Source organism: Nicotiana tabacum, chromosome 13 (genome assembly GCF_000715075.1).
Source record: "Nicotiana tabacum cultivar K326 chromosome 13, ASM71507v2, whole genome shotgun sequence".
NCBI classification, from domain to species: domain Eukaryota; kingdom Viridiplantae; phylum Streptophyta; class Magnoliopsida; order Solanales; family Solanaceae; genus Nicotiana; species Nicotiana tabacum.
In genome coordinates this window covers 128,307,988-128,326,315 of record NC_134092.1, presented here as the reverse complement: position 1 = coordinate 128,326,315, position 18,328 = coordinate 128,307,988, and positions in this window count along the sequence as shown.

The window sequence follows — 18,328 nt, the reverse complement described above, 5'->3', positions numbered from 1 at the left end:
TCGGGTTGCACACCACAACGAGCCTTATGGATACTTATATGATTGGGTCGGGCTGCACGCCGCAACGATATAGCATTTGGGATGAAAAGAGCCCCTCCTGAGTCTGCACACCCACAGTGAGCTCAGTTACCTATTGAGTGTGAGTACCGAGGGCTGAGAGCCGAGTGATTGAGCTGTTGTGACGAGTTGAGTGTCTGTTGCCCTGGGAGGCTGTACTTGTTTTTCATTTGTTGATGCACTTAGTTGCTATCTATCATTGTTGTGAAATTTTTGAAAGATTCTATATCCGGATTACATGCACTGTAACTGTATAAACTGATTTGACTTGAACTGCCGGATTTGAAAGCATGCCTACTCTTTACTGGAATTATTGAAAATGAACTGTATTTGTATAGCTCGTCACTACCTTTTCAGTTCCTTATTTATTTATGTTACTTGCTGAGTTGGTTGTACTCATGCTACACCCTGCACTTCATGTGCAGATCCAGGTGTGTTTGATCATAGAGGTCGTTGAGTTCATGCGCGATCGAGTATCGGAGACTACGAGGTAGCTGCCGGCGTCCGCAGACCTTGTCTCCCCTTCTATGTTTTCTCTCTTTTCTTTATTAATAGTTAGACACTGTTTGTATTAGACTGGATATCTAGATGCTCATGACTCAGTGACACCCCGATGTAGGGCTATTTTTCTGCACTTATGTTTTGGGCTTTACTCCGTTTTTATGAAAAACTCTGGTTATTTTAAATGTCTTAATTCATTTCTGTTAAATGTTGAAAGTGTTTTGGAAATGTCGGCTTGCCTAGTATCACGATAGGCGCCATCACGACGGGTTAGGTTTTGGGTCGTGAGAAGTTGGTATCAGAGCCTAAGTTACATAGGTCTCACGAGTCATGAGCAGGTTTAGTAGAGTCTTGCGGATTGGTACGGAGACGTCTGTACTAATCTTCGAGAGGCTGCCGAACCCTTAGGAAACTTCACATTCTTGAATTCTTGTCGTGCGAATCTTTTGATTATGGTAACTAAATTTTTGTTGTTCTAATTCTCTCATAGATGGTGAGGACGCGTGCTACGGGGAAGGATGGACAACCACCAGTACCACCTATCAGGGCCACGAGAGGCCGAGGTCGCGATAGAGGCCGTGGTAGGGGAAGAGGTGCATCTCGCACCGCAACTAGGGCAACACCTACAGATCCACCAGTTGCCCTAGTTCAGGAGCAGGCTCCGATTGTGGATGAGCCGGTAGGACCAGCTCAGGCACCACCTGTGCCTATTGTGATTCTAGGCCTTCAGGAATCCTTAGCTCAGATTCTGATCGCGTGTACCAGTCTTGCTCAGGCGGTCTCTTTTCCGGCTGCATCAGCCACTTCTCAGGCCGGGGGAGGTGCTTAGACTCCCGCTGCCCGCACACCAGAGCAGGTGGTACAGGGATTCTAGACACCGGGGGCACCACTAGACCAGCCGGTTGTAGCTACTTAGGACTATGTGGTTCCTGTCATGCCTGATGATGAGCAACGTCGATTGGAGAGGTTTGAGAGACTCCAGCCTCCATCTTTCAGTGGTACCTAGGGAGAGGATGCACATGGCTTCTTGGACAGGTGTCAGAGGATACTCCGTACATCATGTATTTTAGAGGCCAGTGGGGTCTCGTTCACTACTTTTCAGTTCTCTAGCGATGCCTTCAGTTGGTGGGAGGATTACGAGAGGCGTAGGCTGGTCGGCGCAGCACCCCTTATATGGCAGCAGTTCTCCGGTCTATTCCTAGAGAAGTTCGTGCCACAGTCTCGTAGAGAGAAGCTGCACATGCAGTTCGAACAACTTCGTCAGGGTGATATGTACGTGATGCAGTATGAGAAGAGATTTTCAGAGTTGGCCCGTCATGCTATCTGGTTGGTTACCACATACAGGGAGGGGATCAGGAGGTTTATAGATAGCCTCACTTTTCAGCTGCGATTGCATATGACCAGAGAGAGTGTCTGGTGCTACTTTTGATGAGGTTGTGGACATTGCTCGTCAGATTGAGATGTTTCACAACCAGGAACGGGTTGAGAGAGAGGCCAAAAGGCCTCGTGGACATGGTGGATTTAATGGTGTTCCTTTTGGGGGTAGTTCCACCACGGCAGGGGTCGTCCTTTCTGACATGCTCAGACGACTCGCCCAGTTCACTGTGGTGCATCAGCTAGCCGTGGTTCACACGGTTATCAGCATGTCCATTCATCTCTTAGTGACCTCCCAGCTTAGAGTTCGTCCCGTGCTCCATCGGTTCAGGGTTCATCTATGCTAGGTCCTTCTGCTAGTTATCCCGGTGCTCGGGGCTCCCTTCAGTCCCCAACACTAGCATCGGGGAGTTGTTATGAGTTTGGAGAGTTTGGCCACATTAGGAGGCATTGTCCGTGCCTTACGGGAGGTCTGGCTCAGCAGAGGAGCCAGTATCTGACATCAGCACCAGTTTTTTCACCACCCGCTCAGCCAGCTCGGGGTGGAGCCCAGTCAGCTAGGGGTCGCCTGAGAGGGGAAGGCTGATCAGGGGGTGGCCAGGCCCGTTTCTATGCTCTTCCTGCCAGACCATATGCCATTGCTTCAGATGCTGTGATTACATGTATTGTCTTAGTTTTCCATAGAGATGCCTCTATATTATTTTACCCTTGTTCCACTTATTCATATGTTTCCTCGTATTTAGCTCATTTTCTGGATATGCCCCGTGAGTCTCTAGTTTCATCTGTTCATGTGTCCACTCATGTGGGTGATACTATTATTGTGGACCGCGTATATCGGTCATGTGTGGTGACCATTGGGATTCTGGAGACTAGAGTGGATCTTTTGTTGTTCAGTATGGTCGATTTTGATGTGATATTGGGTATGGATTGGTTGTCTCCATGCCATGCTGTTCTAGATTGCCACGTTAAGATTGTGACGTTGGCGATGCCGGGGTTTCTGAGGGTTGAGTGGATAAGTTCTATAGACTATGTTCCCAGCAGAGTGATTTTATACTTGAAGGCTTAGCGGATGGTTGAGAAGGGTTGTCTATCCTATTTGGCTTTTGTGAGTGATGTTAGTACAAAGACTCCTACCATTGATTATGTTACGGTGGTGCGATATTTCCTGGATGTGTTTCCTGCAGACCTGCCGGGCATGACGCCTGACATCGATATTGATTTCAGTATTGATTTGGTGTCGGGCACTCAATCCATTTCTATTCCACCGTACCGCATGGCACCGACTGAGTTGAAGGAGCAACTTTAGGAACTCCTTGATAAGGGATTTATTTGGCCTAGCGTGTCACCATGGGGTGCACCAATTCTATTTGTGAAGAAGAATGATGGTACTATGAGAATGTGCATTGATTACAGACAGTTGAACAAGGTCACAATCAAGAACAAGTATCCTTTTAGGTGTATTGATAATTTGTTTGACCAGCTTCAGGGAGCGATGCTGTTCTCCAATATTGATTTGAGGTCAGGGTATCATCAACTGAAGATTCGAGACTCAGATATTCTTAAGAAAGCTTTCAGGACCCGATATGGCCATTATGAGTTCTTTGTGATGTCTTTTGGGCTGACCAATGCCCTAACAACATTCATGCATCTGATGAATAGTGTGTTTCAACCGTATTTAGACTCGTTCATCATTGTATTCGTTGATGATATCCTGGTGTACTCTCGTAGCCAAGAGGAGCATTCCCAACATCTGAGGATTGTGTTACAGTGATTGAGGGAGGTGAAGCTTTATGCAAAGTTCTCCAAGTGTGAGTTTTGGCTTAGTTTAGTGGCGTTCTTGGGGCACGTGTGTCCAGTGAGGGTATTCAGGTGGATCCGAAGAATACAGAGGCAGTGTAGAGTTGGCCCAGACCGTCCTCAGCCATATAGATTAGGAGCTTTATTGGTTTGGCAGGCTATTAACGTCGTTTTGTAGAGGGTTTCTTATCTATTGAATCACCCTTGACCAAATTAACCCAAAAGGGTGCCCCATTCAGGTGGTCGGATGAGTGCGAGGAGAGATTTCAGATGCTCAAGACTGCTTTGACCACGACTCCAGTTCTAGTTCTGTCATCAACTTCTGGTTCTTACACAGTGTATTGTGATGCCTCGTGAATCGGCATTGGGTGTGTTATGATGCAGGAGGGTAGAATGATTACTTATGCTTCGCGCCAGTTGGAGCCCCATGAGAAGAACTATCATGTCCACGACCTTGAGTTAGCAGCTAGTGTTCACGCCTTGAAGATTTGGCAATACTATTTGTACGGTGTCCATTGTGAGATTTACACTGATCATCGAAGTTTGCAGCATCTGTTCAAATAAAAGGATCTTAACTTGCATCAGCGGAGGTGTCTGGAGCTTCTTAAGGACTATGATATCACCATTTTGTACCATCCCGGGAAGGCCAATGTGGTGGCCGATACCTTGAGTCGCCGGGCGGAGAGTTTGGGGAGCTTAGCATATCTTCCAGCAGCAGAGAGGCCATTTGCATTGGATGTTCAGGCCTTAGCTAGTCAGTTTGTTAGGTTGGATGTTTCTGAGCCGAGTCGAGTATTGGCTTGTATGGTCCCTCGGTCTTCTCTTTATGATCGCATCAAGGAGCATCAGTATGAGGACCCCTATCTGCTTGTCCTTAAGGACACGGTCTAGCACGGTGATGCTAAGGAGGTCACTATTGGGGAGGGTGGAGCATTGAGGATGCATGGCAGGCTATATGTGCCCAATGTAGATGGTTTGTGTGAGTTGATTCTTCAGGAGGCTCATAGTTCGCGATATTCTATTCATCCGGGTGCTGCGAAGATGTATCAGGACTTGAGATAGCATTACTGGTGGAGGAGAATAAAGAAGGACATAGTGGAGAATGTAGCTTGGTGCCTAAATTACTAGCAGGTGAAGTATGAGCATCAACGACCAAGTGGGTTGCTTCAGAAGTTAGAGATTCCGGAGTGGAAATGGGAGCGGGTCACTATGTATTTTGTTGTTGGGCTTCCACAGACTCAACAGAAGTTTGATGCAGTTTGGGTGATTGTGGACCAGCTGACCAAGTCAGCTCATTTTATTCCTGTGATGTCTACCTATTCTTCCGAGCATCTGACTCGAGTGTATATCTATGAGATCGTCAGGCTTCATAGCGTACCAGTATCTATCATCTCTGACCGGGGTACACAATTTATATCATGGTTCTGGAGGGCCGTACATCATGAGTTGGGTACTCGAGTGGAGTTGAGCACAACAATTCACCCTCAGATGGACGGACAGTCCGAGCGCACTATTCAGATATTAGAGGATATGCTCTGTGCATGTGTGATGGAGTTTGGGGGTTCGTGGGATCAATTTTTGCCTCTAGAGGAGTTTGCTTACAACAACAGTTACCAGTTGAGCATTTAAATGGCACCGTATGAGGCTCTGTATGGTAGTCGGTGTAGGTCTCCAGTGGGTTGGTTCGAGCCGGGCGAGGCTAGATTATTGGGTATAGACTTGGTTTAGGATGCTCTGGAGAAAGTTAGGGTAATTCAGGACAGACTACGCACAACCCAGTCCAGACAAAAGAGTTATGCAGATCGGAAAGTTCGCAATGTTGCATTCATGGTTGGAGAGCGAGTCTTACTCCGGGTGTCACCCCATGAAGGGTGTTATGAGGTTCGTAAAGAAGGGCAAGTTGAGCCCGAGGTTTATTGGTCCATTTGAGGTATTGCGACGTGTTGGGGAGGTTGCTTACGAGCTTGCCTTGCCTCCTAGTCTAGCAGAAGTTCATCCAGTATTCCATGTTTCTATGCTCCGAAAGTATCACGGCGATCCGTCTCACGTGTTGGATTTCAGCTATGTCCAGTTGGACAAGGATTTATCTTATGTTGAGGAGCCGATGGTGAACTTAGATAGGCAGGTTCGAAAGCTGAGGTCAAAGAGTATTGCTTCTGTGAAGGCTCAGTGGAGGGGTCAGCCGGTCGAGGAGGCGACTTGGGAGACCGAGCACGATATGTGCAGCCGTTATCCTCATATTTTCAATACTTCAGGAATGTCTCTATGCTCATTCGAGGACGAATGATTATTTTAAGAGGGGGAGGATTTAACGACCCGACCAATAGTTTTGAGTGTATTAGCCCCGATGCCCTATTTACTATTTTCCCCGTATCTGTTTTGCTTAAGTGATTTGCCGGGAGGTCTTATTTTTGGTTTCGGAGTGTTGTGGGACACTTAGTCCCTAAAACGGAAGCTTAAGTCTCAAGATTTTGACTGTAGTCGAAAGTATGTGAAGACGACTCCGAAATGGAGTTTCGTCGGTTCCGTTAGCTTCGTTGGGTGATTTTAGACTTAGGAGCGTGTCCGGATAATAAATTTGAGGTTTGTAGCTAATTTAGGCTTGAAATGGCGAAAAGTCAATTTTTGGGAAGTTTGACCGGGGGGTTGACTTTTTGATATTGGGGTCGGATTCCGATTCCGGAAGTTGGAATAGGTTCGTAATGTTGAATAAAACTTGTGTGCAAAATTTGAGGTCAATCGGACGTGGTTTGGTAGGTTTCGGCGTCGTTTGTGAAAATTTTAAGTTTAGAAGTTCTTTAGTCTTGAATCCGGGTGTAATTGGTGTTTTGATGTTGTTTTGAGTGATTCGAAGGCTCGATTAAGTTCGTATGGTGTTTTAGGATTGATTGGTATGTTTGGTTGAGGTCCCGGGGACCTCGGGTAAGTATCGGATGCTTAACGGATCATTTTTGGACTTGGCTTGATTGCTGAAGTTCTGGTTTCAGCAGGTTCTAGTTTCCTTGTACCCGATCGCAAGGATTCATTTGCGATCGTGTAAGCTTATTTAGGGAAAATGTGAGTTTATTCTATGCGATCGCAGGGTTAGAAACGCGATCGCGTATGTGTGCGAAGATGTGCTTCGCGAACGCGTGGCTAAGGTTGCGTCCGCGTAGTAGGATTTGAGCAGGAGGGGAGGTGTGGCCAATACTCTATGCGATCGTGTGAGGAAGGGTGCGATCGCGTAGGCATGGGAGGCAGTGATCCGCGATCGCGTGGGTGATTCCGCATTCGTGTAGGGTAAAAAATGTGGGGCAACATAGTTGTGCTTTGCGATCGCGAGGAATGTTCCGTGATCGCGATGAAGGATATCTGGGCAGGCAGTATTAATTTCAAAATGAGGGTTTGAACCCGTTTTTCACATTTTGAGCTAGAGAATACGGAATTGGGCGATTCTTGAAGGGATTTTCGTGGAGTTGATTGGGGTAAGTGATTCTTACTTGGTTTTGGTTAAATACCATGATTACATCTTTAATTTTATCATCTAATTTGTGATTTGGGGTGAGAAATTGGGGAAAAAGAGGAAGAACTCTTGAGTTGGGATTTTGAGGTTTTGAATGGGATTTTTTTATCGGATTTGAGTAAATTTGGTATGGTTAGACTCGTGAGTGAATGGGCTTTCGGGTTTTGTGACTTTTGTCGGATTTCGAGACATGGGCCTTGGGACGGGTTCGGATTTTTTGCTACAATTTAGTACTTTTCTTGTGGAATTGTTCCCTTTAGCCTATATTGATTGTATTGTTCTACTTGTGTCTAGATTCGGGACGTTTGGAGACCGATTTGAGAGGCAAAGGCATTTCGGATTAGAGATTTGCTCGGTTTGAGGTAAGTAACAGTTTTAAATCTGGTTCTGAGGGTATGAAACCCCAGATTTTGGTATGATGTGATTGTTTTGGAGGTGACGCACATGCTAGGTGACGGGCGTGTGACCGTGCACCGTGGGGGATTGTGACTTGGTCCGTCCCGCGAGACTTTAAAGTTGATTAGCTCATTGTTAATTTCATGTTCCCTCTGTCTTTTAGAAATTTGACTGTCATTCTTGTTAGAAACCATGCTTAAGGCATAAGTTATCACTGTTGGGACCTGTAGCGGTCGAGTACTTATTGGATTGGCTGCTAATTTCTGTCTTGTACTTAGTCACAGTCTTACTTGTATGTTATATCTGTGTTCCCTCTCATTTCCTGTTGATACTTGTTGTATTCTCTATCAGGCTGATTATTGTGATATTCTGTGAGCCAGAGGGGTTGGAGAGGTCAGTGACTGAGGTAGGGCCTGAGTGCCGAGCTGTGAGTTATGTGAGGGTATATGGATCGGATTGCACGCCGCAACGAGCCTTATGGCTATTTATGGATTGTGGATCGGGTTGCACGCTGCAACGAGCCTTATGGCTACTTATATGATTGGGTCGGGCTGCACGCCACAGAAATATAATGCTTGGGCTGAAAGGAGCCCCTCCGGAGTTTGCACATCCCTAGTGAGCGCATGTACCTATTGAGTGTGAGTATTGAGCCCTGAAAGCCGAGTGATTGAGCTGTTATGACGAGTTGAGTGTTTGTTGCCCTGAGAGGTTGTACTTGTTTTTCATTTGTTGATGCACTTAGTTGCTATCTGTCATTGTTGTGAAATTTTTGAAAGATTCTATATCCGAATTAGCTGCACTGTAACTTTATAAACTGATTTGACTTGAACTGCTGGATTTGAAAGCATGTCTACTCTTTGCTGGAATTATTGAAAATGAACTATATTTGTATATCTCGTCACCACCTTCTCAGTTCCTTATTTATTTCTGTTACTTGCTGAGTTGGTTGTACTCATGCTACACCCTGCATTTCATGTGCAAATCCAGGTGTGTTTGATCACGGAGGTCGTTGAGTTCGTGCGCGATCGAGTATCGGAGACTACGAGGTAGCTGCCGGCATCCGCAGACCTTGTCTCTCCTTCTATGTTTTCTCTCTTTTCTGTATTGATACTTAGACACTGTTTGCATTATACTGGATATCTAGATGCTCATGACTCAGTGACACCCCGATGTTAGGCTATTTTTCCGCACTTATGTTTTGGGTTTTACTTCGTTTTTATGAAAAACTCTAGTTATTTTAAATGTCTTAATTCATTTATGTTAAATGTTGAAATTATTTTGGAAATGCCGGCTTACCTAGTATCACGATAGACGCTATCACGAGGGGTTAGATTTTGGGTCGTGACACCACTAGTGGCAAAATTGTTAGAATATTCCCGGGAGCGGGTTGTGCGTACAATCTCATTCCTATGAGTGGAATATTTGTAACAAGTGTGGTGGTCAGGGTGGCCATTGGGATGATTGTCCTAATTCTTTTTTTCCTTCTTCGAGCCTTATTTATGATGTTTCTGATAATTTTTGTGAGTTTGATATGAGCAATGATATAGGTGATATGGAATATGATGTTCAGTTTATGGACATGTTGAGTCAATTAGTGGAGAAAAAAGAATAATACCAAAAAGGCAGGGAATATATCAACGCCACAATGAAGAGAATGAAGGCCAAAGTAGAATAACTGGTTGAAACACTCGATGATCAACAAGATGCAGACTTAGACTTAGTAGATATTCAGGAAGAGACTCAAATTGAACAAGAGAGTGAGTTCCAACAAGAGAAAAATTTTGAAGAAGAGGAGATTTTGAGCCAAACCTGGCTAATAGAACAATCTGAAAGATTAAGAATATATGAGGCTCAACGTGAGAAAATTATAGATGGGATGAAAGATTTAATAGAAGGAAGAGCTGAACTGGGGAAAGAGATCGAAAATTTTTGCATTGCTATTCACGACTTGGAAGCTCAATTTAATGCAAAGGTTGTTGCGTCCAACGCCCAACAAAATAGTTCTGAGTTATGTGAAGCTAAAAAGGAGCTTATACGCTAAATTGAGGAGCTAAAAGTGGAGAGTCAATCATTCGACCATACTTTTAGTGATGATGTCTACGTTGAGAAAAGCACACTGAAGTCATGTAAGGAAGTAGATAATGTTATATTTAAAGATTCTAGCGTGTGTACATATGGGGATGTAAATAGTGACACAATTATAGAGTTGGAACGCATTGGTCCTCATTTCATGCATTTTTCAACATTGTATTTGGATGATGACATAGAAATCGAGTTATCTGAACCTTTGGAGGAGACAATGGACAAGGAATAAGGTGCTTACATTATGGAATTTATTGTGCCATAGAGAGAGAATTACATATCTCATCTGAAGGCCAAGAAGTGTAGAATGCAAAATTAATTACTTGGCCCGATTACATTTGTCCCACCATCCCGAGGGCATAGCAAAAATCTTGAAGACAAATTGGGGACTCAATTCATAAGTTTGAGATGGAGACAAAAAGTGGTTCAAGTCGTGCCGCAATGTTAAATCAGGCGCTTGTTGGGAGGCAACCCAACTTTACTGCTTTCTTTTATTTTTATATTTGTAATATTTATTTGTAGTGTTTGTTTTTATTTTGTAGAATTACAAGCATAGGAAGCAAAGCCATTGGAATAGTGCAAAAGCGAGCTAGATGGTGAGAACTAAGTGTGGGGTGCCCTCACAAAGGACTATGCCTGGGAGAAGTCTGTGTACCCCATGAGCCGCTATTGCTTCGGCCTTTGGCCCTTGAGGGAGTTTCTTGTCCATCCTCGTTATTGTTTTACTTTATCTGTGCATTGGGGAGTGGGAGAATTCCTCTAGATAATTAGTAGTAGTATGTTAGAAAAATGTTAACTTCTTATTTTGATTTTAGCTTCTTATTTTTGTTTTCGTAGTTGTGTAGTATTTTAGTAGCTTATTTTTTTTTAAATGTGGAAAATAAGAAAAATTGAAAAAGTAGAAAAATTGGACTTTTACCGACGATGGATCTCCTAGACAGTTTTCTTGAGGGATTAAAGTCTAAACAAAAATCTAAAAATATGTCTTTTAGTTTCCTTCAGGTAGTAATAATCCCCCATGATTTGTTTTGTGCCTCGGTTCTTTTCCATGGGATGTAGTTTGAATAAGATAGTAGTTTATTTTATTTTATTTTCTTAGAGTAGGATTTAGGATAAAATGGAGGAAGAAAGATGAGATTCCTAGGCGCCCTTGACTTGTTTGATGCAGCATATTTAGTCTTTGGCATGTATAGTATCTTCCCTATAATTTGAAATTGATCATGATGACTTTATAAATTGTATTGCATATCTCGTGACACCTATTTCTCGTATTCTTGACTTATGTTCACTTTGTGCTTAATGTTTAATATCTTGTGGCTCCGTGAATACTTGCATTAGTTTGAAAGTCGGAATTAGACCGTCCTTAGTGAGTCATGTGCCATGAGTGAAGTGAGATTTTTGTGTAGTCCGTGTCATTCTCCTTGTGTCTAGAACTTGCCCGGTATGTGAGTCGAAGCGAAATTTTAGGCGAGGCTCGATTTGAAAATTGATTTTAGGTTGTCTTTGTTTTTTTTGAGCTTTATACTTATAACAAATAAAATCTGCTCGGTTTGAAAATTTATTTTAGGTTGTCTTTGTTCTTTTTGAGCTTTATATTTATCACAAATAAAATCTATCCCCAGTTAACCATTTTTAGCCTATAGACTTTTATTTGGCACCCACATTACAAGCCTATACCCTTTTTATTCTTAATTGGCGTTGTTTTGATCATTTTACCTCTTAAAATACTTTAATTGTGAAATGAGCGCTAAAAGAAATTTGGAGGGAATTTGGGTGACTTTCGATTGGAACTAATGAAAGGAAGAAGGTGCACTTGTTTTGTAAAAGAATACACCACTAGCGAAAAAAAGAAAGACAAATCTGAAAAATGAGAAAGAAAATTATAGATGAATAAACTGATATCTTGTTCTTGCTAGTGGATATGAATTAAAGTAGTGCTTAAAGAAAGAGGGAACATTGTTAGGGATGATTTTAGTTGCAAAATTAAAGTTGGGATTGAAGAATTTACGTTGAGCTGATTATGTGATGCCTTAAAGTTCTTAGGAGGGTTAGCCACTTTCTAAATATATCCTACCCGTCCCTTAGCTTACATTACAACCATGAAAAAGTTCTAATTGATTTTAGATCGAGCGAGCCTATATTAGTAGATATTTACATTATGGGCAAGGATATGGTACTAATTGCATGCATGCGACTTCTTTAATGAGCGATTTCTTTTGATATATATGGGTCCGTAAAATTATTTGAGCATTTGATTTGAATGTATGGATTCAACTTACCCTCTTGATTTTATTGTGAGGGCACATGGTTTCACAAGGGATAGGTAACATTATTAGACTTCTCTATGATGTTGGGTGTTCAAGCCATAAGTGCATGGTGACATTGAGTCAGTTATTGAGGCTAGGACTGTTATGAGCATGTTTTTGTTGTGACTATTTTCGAAGAATGACATAAGTAAAAGGAAGTATAAGTGATTGCATATGCTCTAGTTTAATTGTTGCTATCAACTATGGTTATTGGTGTAGCGTGCTTCAATTGTGTAAATATAAAGTGCTCAAGAATGGTGTTAATTGTTGGTTGCTCGAATACGAGCAAGAGCTTAAGTGTGAGGTGGTGATATTTGGCTAAAAATCCATATTTTGCATGTAATTTGCCTTGCATTATACCTCGATCTTGTTAATTTTTGTGTGAATATTGGTGACTCGAGATTACTAATGTTATTTATATGTGTAGGAGTCAATTAGAAGTGATTTGAAAAGTTTGCATGCAAAGTAAAGTAAAAATAGAAGAATCTGGAGGAAGTATAAGTTTCGTACTCAGGTCCTAGACATAGAAGCGAGGTTCACTTCGCCAGACCGAAATCGAAGAAGAAGAAGCCAGAAAAGTTTCGGACAACGAAGCGAGGTTCACTTCGCCAGATCGGGACCGGAGCAGACGAAACCGGCTTCTCCAATCAGAATTGGAAGAAGCCAAATTCGCCCCATACAAACCCTAGTCGCTATAAATACATCCTAAAATGTGCTTTTAAGGGGGAGAACATACTTTGGACCAAACGAGAGCACGAAGCCGTCGTGGAGGCTAGAATTCATCAGATTCCATCTTTCTTCTATCAAACTCAGTAATCTTTACTTTTTTGATGATTTGTTATTTTGCTACCATGTCTATGTGGAGATAAACTTCACATTCTAGGGTTGTGGTTGTCATGAATATTGAAGTTTATTAATTATATTACTTTTAATTCGAGTTATCATCTTTGATTGTTTCTCTAATTCTGTGCATAATTGCTTAATTGTTTGGCAAGCAGTTGAGTTCTATTTACTATCTATGCTATGCTTGGGAAAGCCGTGTTTAGATTAGAATAGAATTAGAGAGAGCTTGTTTTTGAACCCGTGGCTCGGGGAAAGATTTTGCGGTTAGGATAGGAATATACCTAATAGTCTTGCATAGCTTAGTACCGTATTATATTCGTTCATGATAGACTCAATACCATAGGAATATATAGTTGATATATTGTGGACAGATGGATAGTATTGTGGGAACATGTTATTTATATAAACGATCCGGCCAACTAGCAATCATAGATAAATTGGGTTAACATGTGTAATTACGAACCCAATAGGATTGACAAACCGACCACAAGTCTTGAATCTTTATCTCATTCGATTAAAATCAACCACAATTGCTTGTTCTTAATTAATTTAGCTAATTACTTGTTTAATTTCTGTAATAGTAGTTTAGTAGAAAAATAATATTTTTTTATTATCTTGGACGGTTCTTGATTTTTGTTGGCTTAGTTAACGATTAATCTAAGTCTTTGTGGGTTCGACATTCGATTTTCGAGTTATTTTATTACTTGACGGCCATGTATACTTGCGCGTACTTAGGGAACCAACATATCACCCAACCAATCCCTCGCAGATGTTTAAAAAACACACTTTTATTGAGTTGAAGTGTTTAATAGATATTAACCTTACTTGATGTGTCAAAATGAAAAACAGTACCAACGTTGAAAGATGATTTGTGTATTTGACCTTTTTTTTGGGTGGAGAGAAAATTGATATTGGAAATGGCAATGTATGCATAGTGGGGCACTGAAAGTTGTAACAAAGAATAAATGGAAGCAAGATAGGCCCAGCATAAATGTTGGTTGGCAATAAAAAAAAACCCAAATTCCAAGAAGCCAATAAATGGTTCTACTAAAACCCACAAAGAAATAATTGAAGCCAATGTTGAGAAAGGCTTCTGTACCTTCAAGAAAGTTAGTAAAGCAAAGAGACTGAAACAGTACTATGATATGGTCCAAATAGTCCAACATTTCCTCTTTCTCCCAATCATGCTTTGACCATTTTTTGCCTCTTCTATTTTTCTCTATAAAGTTGCTACTTATCTTTGACCATATTCAAAACCAATATGGTCCTATTTCACAATTGAAGTTGTTAGCTTCGATTCCCTACTATCCATTTATTGTGTTTTTAGGTCATTTCATATATTCTTTTTATTCTTTATTTCTCACTTTATTATTTTTTTATAACGGTGGTGTCTAAGTTAATTTACGCTACCTAGAGATTCTACTAGATACATATTATTTCTTTTATATAACTGTGGTGTTTGGACCAACTTACACGTACTTCAACTAGTTATATGGAGTACCTACTATCTTCCACCAGAACAAGTACCGGATAACTATATCCGCCAACACTTGGACAGATCGAAGTATTCTACTAGATACATGTTACCTTAGTATTCTCATTTTAGTTTCAAAGAATATTGTAAAATTTTGGAAGTTTAGAGAAAGGTCTAACAATGTAAACATTGTTATCTTCCCCATTAGTTGAAGGAGGCGGAACATAACAAGCCTTAATTATTTTAGGAATCGCATAACAAAGTACACCTTAATTTTCTCAATAACCATTTAATGGAATAGTTTCAATATTTTAACCTTCCAAGAATTCTTTTGTGTGGTGAATCCGTGAATTGACATCTTGAGTATTTCTTTTACGGAAAATCCTTAAGTAATTATGTAATACTATAACGCTTTTGTTATATTCTTTTCATTTTTACTACACAAAACGTAAAAAGCTGTAGTAATTGATTACATTTTCTTCTTTATCATTCTTGAAAACGACTCTTCATTGCAGTTGTGAAAAGAACGAAAGGCAATTGTGAGAAAGAAATTGTAACTAAGTTGAAATACAATTAAAAAAATCTCACTTAAAAGGCATGGAATTCCTTTTCCCTTTTCCCTTTTTTATTTTCCCAAGATGTCATAAAAGATGCTTCTTTTTACACTGATTAAAACGCTCTGCTGAAAATTTCACGAACACTATACGAATGATGATTGAAATTTCACTAAATTTTATTAGATGTATGAATGAAGATGTAAGTTTCACTAAATTCAGTGACTTTAAGATTGCAAATGGACCAGCCTTATCCCAGAGCAATTAATGAGTTATCATCAGCCTACGAATCATTGAATTTGTTAATTTTTCAGTTTTCTTTTATTTGTTCATCATACTCAAAATAATTTTCTTTGAATACTTGTCTTTTTCAGAAAATCTAGAGATTTTTTTTTAATTTTACCTTTATTATTAAGTAATCATTTTTGAAACTTATATATGGGGTACTAATAATCAAGTTTAAATTTTCAATGTATAGTTAATAAAGGTAACTTAGTGGGCGTTTGAACATAAGAATTGTAAAATTCCAAAATAGGGGGAAAACTTTTTCAAGTGAAAATGATATTTGAAATTTAGAGTTGTGTTTGGACATGAATATAATTTTGGGTTGTTTTTGAAGTTTTGTGAGTGATTTGAGTGAAATTTTTGAAAAATAATTTTTTTGGAGTTTTTCAAATTTTCGAAAATTTCCAAAATGCATCTTCAAGTGAAAATTATAAATTTTATGAACAAACGTTGATTTCGAAAAAAAGTGAATTTATTTTTGGAAAAAAGGAAAAAATTTCTTATGTCCAAACGAGCTCCTAGTATAATAAATACTCCCTCCGTTTACTTTTACTTGTCTACTATACTAAAAATACATTTTCACTTTTACTTGTCCATTTTAGCAAATCAAGAGGAAGACAACTTTTTTTTTCTTTTTTTTTACCCTTATCATGAACTACTCATTTTTTAAATTATTTTCCAAGACCTTTTAAAATGCTATCATTATTAGGGGTTATATGGTAAAATACATATTATAATTATTATTTTTTAAGGGGCGTGAAAAGTCCAAAGTTGTCATGACCCAATTCTCCTATAGGCCGTGATGGCGCCCAGCTCTGCCGCTAGAAAAGCCAACAGTGAACTAACCACGTGATTACTCCTTTCAATGAGTTTCCAAGTAATTAAATTCCATTAAATAAAAAGGTTACAAAACAACAAATTTAAATAAATAAGACGTATGCAGCTAAGTGCAATCATAACAATAGTAATAATCCCAAAATCATGAAGTCTACTAGTGTATGTGCCAAGACCTGGTGTCACAAGTGTATGAGCTACTAGTAGAATGTACAAAACACTAAGCTACTGTTCGAAATAAAGTAGACAGAAAGCAAAACACAAAAGAAAGACTTCGGGTGCTGCGGAACGGCTCGGAAGGCAGCTCACCGCTCAGTCTCTTTTTAGGCTTGTCATGACCTGATCTTTGGGAGGTTTGAATTTGAATATAAGAGTAAGGGTTGGTTTTGGGACAAATATTCTTGACTTGTATTCACTTTGTGCTTAATGCTTAATATCTCATGAATCCGTAAATACTTGCATTTGTTGAGAGTCGAAATGGGACCGTCCTTAGTGAGTCATGTGCCATGTGTGGTGAGGTTTTTGTAATTGATTCTAGAACTTGCCCGGTATGTGAGTCGAAGCGAAATTTTAGGTGATGCTCGGTTTGAAAAATAATTTGTCTTTCTTTGTTTTTTTTAAGCTTATTGCTTACCATAAATAAAATTTATCCTTAGCTACCCCTTTTGAGCCTATAGACTTTTATTTGGCACCCAAATTACGAGCCTATACCTTTTTATTCTTAATTGATATTGTTTTGATTTTTTTACCTTTTAAGGCACTCTTATTATGAAATGAGCGCTAGAAGAAGTAAGGAGGGAATGTGGGGTTGCTTTTGAGTGAAACCAATGAAAGAAAGAAGGGTGCACTTATTTTGTAAAATAATACACCACTACCGAAAATTGATAAAGGAAAAAAGAAGAAGAAAAATTTGGAAAAAAAGAGAAAAATAAATATAGATGAATAAATTGTTGTCTTGTTCTTGTTAGTGGGTATAAATTAAAGTAGTGCTTAAATAAGAAGGAAACATTTTTGGGGGTGATATTGTTTGTGAAATTGAAGTGGTGTTGAAGAAAATGCGCTTAAAATAATTTTGTGATGTGTTAAAGTGCTTAGGAGGGTGTGTCACTATTCCTAAAATATATCCTACCCGTCCCTTAGCCCACATTACAACCATGGAAATTCCTAATTGATTTTAGATCGAGCGATCCTACATTTATAGAGATTTACATTAAGGGCAAGCATATGGCACATTTTGCATGCATGTGACCTCTTTGTGATAGTGAGCGACTTTCTTTGATATATGTGAGTCTTTAAAATATATTTGAGCATGAGATTCGAATATGTGGATTCTTTTTACTCTCTTTGATTTTGTTGTGTGGGAACATGGTTTTACGAGGGATATGTAACGTTATTAGGCTCCTAGACGATATTGAGTGTTCAAGCTATGAGTGCATTGTGACATTGAGTCAGTTTTTGAGGCTAGGATTGTTACGAACACGTTGTCTTTATTGTGAATATTATTGAAGAATGGCATAAGTAAAGGTAAGTGTAAGTGATTGCATATGCTATGGTTTAATTGTTGTTATCAACCATGGTCATTGATGTAGTGTGCTTCAAAGGTGTAAATATGAAGTGCTCAAGAATAGTGTGAATTGTTGGTTGACTCGAAGACGAGCAAGAGTTTAAGTGTGGGGTGGTGATGTTCGGCTAAAAAATGCATATATTTAACCATTGTTGCCTCACATTCTAGTACTTTTAATCGTCTTTTGAGTATTAATTACATAACTTTGTGCTTAATATTATATTTTAATTGTGTAGAAATAAAGAGGTGTAAAGATGAAGAGATTTGGAGCAAAATTAAATAAAACACGGAAGAAAATTAAAAGAATAAAAAAAGGGGGGCACCCTTTAGGTTTTGTCCCCCCAAATGGAAGACAAAAGAGTAAGCTATGGAATGTAAATCAAAACGCAGCAAGAAGGAATTGCAAAATCGTCACTGCTTTCAGCGCCAGGTCCAGCGCTAGGTGCTGGGGACGAGTACTTTTCCTAGTTTGCTCGGGATAAGGTTATTTCGGCCTTACACGCTCCTAACTCATATAAAAGGGGTCCTAAACATATTTTTGAAGGGAGAACGTTTCTTGAGAGGAACCTTTGACCAAGGGAGAACATTTCTTGAGAGGAACTTTTGACAAGGGGAGAGCACAGAGCGCCGTGGAGGCCGGGTTTCATCTTTTCTTCCACCAAACTTTTGAAATTTTTATGTTTCTTTGTATGATTTGTTGTTTTGATACCATGTCTATGTGGAGCTAAACTTTACGTTCTAGGGTTGTGGTTCTTTCAT